This window comes from Lampetra fluviatilis, unplaced genomic scaffold, assembly GCF_964198595.1.
Source record: "Lampetra fluviatilis unplaced genomic scaffold, kcLamFluv1.1 SCAFFOLD_178, whole genome shotgun sequence".
Classification (NCBI taxonomy): Eukaryota; Metazoa; Chordata; class Hyperoartia; order Petromyzontiformes; family Petromyzontidae; genus Lampetra; species Lampetra fluviatilis.
The window spans coordinates 125,305-131,013 of record NW_027620859.1 but is presented as its reverse complement, the minus strand read 5'-3'; the positions used below and the strand labels follow the sequence as shown (position 1 = coordinate 131,013).

The 5,709-nt window shown below is 66.4% G+C and overlaps 1 long non-coding RNA gene across 1 annotated transcript in view; it reads left to right on the top strand.

Moving 5' to 3' along the window:
• Positions 1–5,709, top strand: part of LOC144954445 (uncharacterized) — a 17,757-nt gene that overhangs the window by 10,923 nt on the left and 1,125 nt on the right. The window contains exon 2 of the long non-coding RNA XR_013641195.1: positions 5,129–5,190. This is a non-coding gene — a long non-coding RNA (uncharacterized LOC144954445). The remainder of the gene's footprint in view (positions 1–5,128; positions 5,191–5,709) is intronic.

Below are 5,709 nucleotides of genomic sequence, written 5' to 3'. Positions count from 1 at the left end.
GCTGTCAAGGCTGCGAAGGTGGACTACCGGTTCCGAGTCACAGTCAAGCCGAGGCATCCGATGCCGACGCTCGAGTCCGTAAACTCCTGGGCGGAATTCTTGAGGATCTGGCCAAACCCCCCACCATCCCACCACCCACCCACCCACCCCTGTGCAGGCCAGGTGACCTCACCCGCTTGACCCCTGGAGTTTGTTGGGCAGGGAAGTGCGACAGCCAGCCCCCAACAACGTCCCTTCAGCAGCAGCAGCAGCCGCCGCTGCCCCCCCCCCTTTCTTAACTGAGACACCCCCCCCCCCCCCAACGTCTTCCCCCCCCCACCCATAACCGCGACCAACGGGGCCTAAATATGAAGGGGTAGTGGCCTAGAGGGGAGGGGCGGGGCTTAAAGAGGAAGGGGTGTGGCTTAAAGAGGAAAGGGAGGGGCCTAAACAGGAAGAAGAGGGGCCTAAAGAGGAAGGGGTGTGGTCTAAAGATGAGGGGTGTGGCCTAAAGAGGAAGGGGTGTGGCCTGAAGAGAAAGGGGGCGTGGCCTAAAGAGGAAGGGATGTGGCCTGAAGAGGAAGGGGGCGGGGGCCTAAAGAGGAAGGGTCGGGGCCTAAAGAGGAAGGGGCGGGGCCTACAGAGGAAGGGCTGGGCCTAAACAGGAAGGGGCGGGGGCCTAAACAGGAAGGGGAGGGGCCTAAAGAGGAATGGGTGGAGACTAGCGACGAAGGGGTATGGCTTAAACAGGAAGGGGAGGGGCTTGAAGAGGAAGGGGCTGGGGGTCCTCCTTGCTGCGTCTGTGACACATCAAACCTGCCTCTCTCAAACCTGCCTGTTGTCTGTTTGCAGTGTGGGGGACAGACCGAGTGGGGAAGAGAGCGAGCAACAGAGACTCCTCCTTGAGCAAACAAAAAAAACAGCTCCCCCCTCCTACCAACGCCCCCCCCCCCCCGCCCGCCATCACACCCCCCTCGCCCCCCCTTCTTCACTCCAGATCGTTAAACCCTGACCCCTTTAACACATCGGAAGAGGAGGAGACAACAGCGGGCAAAATCGTCGTGGGATTACCCAGAAGAGTTGCGGAGAGCCCAGTGGGCTCTCCCCACCTCCCTCCCACTGCCACCGCACCGCCCATCTGCGGAGGCCTCTGGTGCGTTGGAGAGGTAGGGGGAGAGGGGGAGGCGGGGGGGGGGACTTCACCGGCGACCGTCCTCCGGAGAAGTGACCGTTTCCGGGATCGGCTTCATTGAAGATTTCCCTCCATCTTGGATGTAATTCTTTTTTAGTCCGATTTTGAATTGGAACGAACACAAAGAAAACTCCCCCAAGCGCCACCCCCCCCCCCCACACCCCATCGACGCCTGGTGCCGTCGTTTGCGGGAAACTCCCTCCTTGGATTTTTTACCGGTTACCCCCCCACTACCACCACCACCACCCCCACCACTACCTCACCTTTGCGGGAGATATCTCCATCGCTCGGAAACCCGGTCACCCCGGGAGCAGGAGGGGGGGGAACTTGAGTCCCGAGCCCCGACTGGACTCCCCCACCGATCTTCCTCGACGGCATTCCCCTTTTGGCAGCGGCGGAGGAAGGCGGAAGGGAGGCCGGGCAGGACGACAGAGCGGTAACCGCATCCAATAAAACCAAACCTTGTCCGCCTCGGTTCCCAATCCTTTACGGACAGTCCTATAATACCGCCACCCGACCCTCTCGAACCTCAACGCAGCGAGCGGCTCAACTCCGGTCGGCGCAACTCCATCCCTCGCCGGTTTGCCTCCCCACCCCCCCTCCGGTAGCGGCGGTGTTGGTGGGCCAATGCACCGCTACGGGGAGGAGCAGTTCCCCCGGGGCGGCGGTGGGGGGTCATCCCCCACTGCCGGCGGCCCGCTGGACTCTCGTTTCGCGTTGCTGCAGCAACAGCAGCAACAGCAGCAGCAGGCGACATTCCACTACGCGGCCCCGGCGCGGCCGTACAGGGATGCCGTGACGGCCGCCCCGTTGAAGCCGCTGCCGCCCCCCCCTCTCCTCTGCGACGACCGCCCTCGCGGCCGCGAACACGTCCAACGCCTCCGAGGTGCTCACGGCGTTCGGGCTCTCACCCGACGACCTCACGGAGCTGAGCCGCTACCCGTCCGAGCAGCTGACGCCCGAGAACCTGCCTCGCCTGCTCGGGGAGGTCTACGTGCGCAGGCGGCAGCAGCAGCAGCAGCAGCAGCGCGCGCCACCGCCGCCGCCACCGCTACTACCGCTGGGCGCTCTGCGCCAGTCGCGCGGAAGGAAGGGGGGGGCGCCGTCGCTCCGGCCGCTTGCAACGTTCACGGCGGCCGAGGTGCTGCGGCGGACGCAGGCGGGCGATGTCCAGAAGGGGGGACAGTTGGCGTTGCACGTGGTGGATTACGGGGCACGGGGCGCGGCGGCGCCGCCGCCGCCAGCCCGGGGATACGGGCGACGCCCCCGTTGCGTCATTTGCCACCCCAGCCGTCCGTGCGGCCGCCCCAATGCCCCGCAGCCCCATCCGCCGTATTCCGGCGACGGTGGCAACGACGGCGGTGGCTACAGGGGAGACGCGCGAGGCCGAGTGGCTTCGGGAGCAGCAGCAGCAGCAGCAGCCGGCGCAGCAGCAGCAGCAGCAGCGGCGGCCGCAGCTGCAGCGGCGGGCGCTGCCGCCGCCGCCGTACCCTGTCCGCCTGGACGGCGGAGACGCGTTGTCGGGCTGGCGAGGGCCTGCGCGGGACGGCTACGTCGGGGCCTACGCGGAGAGAGCCGAGTTCAAGCGTCCGCCGTCGCCGCCGCCGCCGCAGCAGTTCCAGCGGCAGCAGCAGCAGCAGCGTTCGAGCAGTGGCGTGGCAAGCAAGAGCCAGCAGCAGCGCCAGCAGCAGCACCAGCAGCAGCAGCAGCAGGCGTCGAGCGTGGAGAAGAGGCCGGATCTTGGCGGCGGCGGCGCAACCAGGAGCGGCCAAGGCGGGCGGCAGAAGCAGCAGAGCGAGGGCGGCGGCGGCAGCAGCAGCAGAAGCGTCGGAAGCGGCAGCGGCAGAAGCGGCAGAGAGCGGCGCTGCCAAGAGCGGCGGCAGGATCGGCGAGGGTAGCGGCAGAGGCGGCAGCAGCGGTAGAAGCGGCGACGGAGGCGGCAGCAGCGGCATAAGCGGCGGCGGGCAGTAAAAGCGGCGAGGTTAGCGGCAAAAAGCGGCGAGGGGTCGCGGCAAAAAGCGGCGAGGTTAGCGGCAGAAGCGGCGAGGGTCGCGGCAGAAGCGGCGAGGGTGGCGGTAAAAAGCGGCGAGGGTGGCGGTAAAAGCGGCGAGGGTGGCGGCAGAAGCGGCGAGGTTGGCGGCAGAAGCGGCGAGGTTAGCGGCAAAAGCGGCGAGGGTCGCGGCAGAAGCGGCGAGGTTAGCGGCAAAAGCGGCGAGGGTCGCGGCAGAAGCGGCGAGGGTGGCGGCAGAAGCGGCGAGGGTGGCGGCAGAAGCGGCGAGGGTGGCGGCAGAAGCGGCGAGGGCGGCGGCAGAAGCGGCGAGGGCAGCGGCAAAAGTGGCGAGGGCAGCGGCAAAAGCGGCGAGGGTCGCGGCAAAAGCGGCGAGGGTCGCGGCAAAAGCAGCGATCGTAGCGGCAAAAGCTGCGAGGGGCAGCGGCAGAAGCGGCGAGGGTCGCGGCAAAAGCAGCGATCGTAGCGGCAAAAGCGGCGAGGGAAGCGGCAAAAAGCGGCGAGGGTCGCGGCAGAAGCGGCGATCGTAGCGGCAAAAGCTGCGAGGGAAGCGGCAAAAGCGGCGAGGGTCGCGGCAAAAGCTGCGAGCGTAGCGGCAAAAGCGGCGAGGGGTCGCGGCAAAAGCGGCGAGGGTCGCAGGCAGAAGCGGCGATCGTAGCGGCAAAAGCGGCGAGGGTCGCGGCAAAAGCTGCGAGCGTAGCGGCAAAAGTGGCGAGGGCGGCGGCAGGAGCCGCGAGGGTAGCGGCAAAAGCGGGCGGCGGCAAGAACGGCGAGAGCAGCCGAAGCGGCGAGGGAGGCAGCGGCAGCAGAGGCAAAAGCGGCGAGAGGCAGCAGCGGCGGCGGCGGCAAGAGCGCCCAGGGCAGTCGAAGCGGGGGCAGCGGCAAGAACGGCGATGGCAGCAGAACCATCGGCGGCAACAAGAGCAGCAGCGAAGCGATCAAGAGAGGCGGGCTGGCGGCGGCGGCGGCGCCAGAAGCAGCAGCAAGGGCGTCAACGTGAGCGGCACGCCGACGCTGCTGCTGCCTGCCCACTTGGCGAGCCGCCTTGCGCAGGAGCCGCCCCACAGCTTCCTGCGGCGCGACAGGGCCCTCGAGAAGGAGCTGGAGAACTTCTACGGACGCTACATTTCCAAAGATCCCCTCCACTGCCACCTGTGCTTCATGCGCTGCACCGGACTTAAGGTGAGCGGGACGGGTGGCGGATGGCGGGGGAAGGGTGGGGGGAGGGGTATGGGCTAGGGGTGGTGGGCGGTGGCGGCGGTGGCGGTAGTAGTACAAGGGTCCGTACCGGACCCAAGGTGGAACGCGACGGACGTACGGACGCGCCGCGCCTCACCGCACTGCACACGGCGCGTGGGGGCACGGTCACTGGACCGATGGCAAAGACAAAGATGACCCCCCACCGACCTGCCCCCCCCCCCCCCCCACCGAACCCCCCCCAAGGCCGGCAAAGGCGCGAGGGGGAGAGGGTTGGGGGCGGTGTGGGCTGGCAATCGCCGGGGCTCTGAGGCCAAGTCAAACCCTAGGAAGGGAGGAGGTCAAGGCGGGTTTTGTCGCGGGGGACGCCGGGAGGGGTACGGTGGTGGTGGTGGTGGTTGTGGTGGTGGGGGGGGGGGAGTCCGGGGTCGGTGCCGGTAGATTAACGGCAGCACCGGGGAAGAGCCGGTCACGGTCACCGTGGCAACTGACACCACCCGTCCACCGCTCCCTCGTGGTGCGACCTCTAATCGACTCCCGCGACGACCCCCGCGACGACCTGATTTCTTTGCCCTGTTGCTCGCCACTGATGTGAACCGTGCGATGGGCTCACTGGGTGGTGAGTGTGACTCTCCCACCCTCTCTTCCCTCCCTCTCCTCCCTCCCTCTCCTCCCTCCCCTCCCTCCCTCTCCTCCCTCCCTCTTCTCCCTCCCCTCCCTCCCTCTCATCTCCTCCCTCTCCTCCCTCACAGGCGTGGGAGAGCCACGTGAATGGACGCAGGCATAAGCTGCGCTGTGAGCTCTTTAAGGAGCGGTGAGCTCACTCGCCCAACCACTCACCCAACCACTAACCCAACCACTCACCACCCAACCACTCACCCAACTCACCCACCCGTTCACCCATCCTCACCAAACCACTCACCACCCACTCACCCACTCAACCACTCACCACCCACTCACCAACTCACTCAACCATTCCACCCAACCACTCACCACCTACTCACCAACTCACCCACTCACTCACCCACTCACTCACCCACTCACTCACCCAACCACTCACATACTCACCCATTCACCCACCCACTCACTCGTGCAACCCACCCACCCACTCACCCATCCATTCACACAACCACCCACTCACCCAACTACTCACCCACCCACTCACCCACTTATCCACTCACGCAACTACTCACCCACTCATCCACTCACCCAACTACTCACCCACTCACTCACCCACTCATCCACTCACCCAACTACTCACCCACTTATCCACTCACCCAACTACTCACCCACCCACTCACCCACTTATCCACTCACGCAACTACTCACCCAC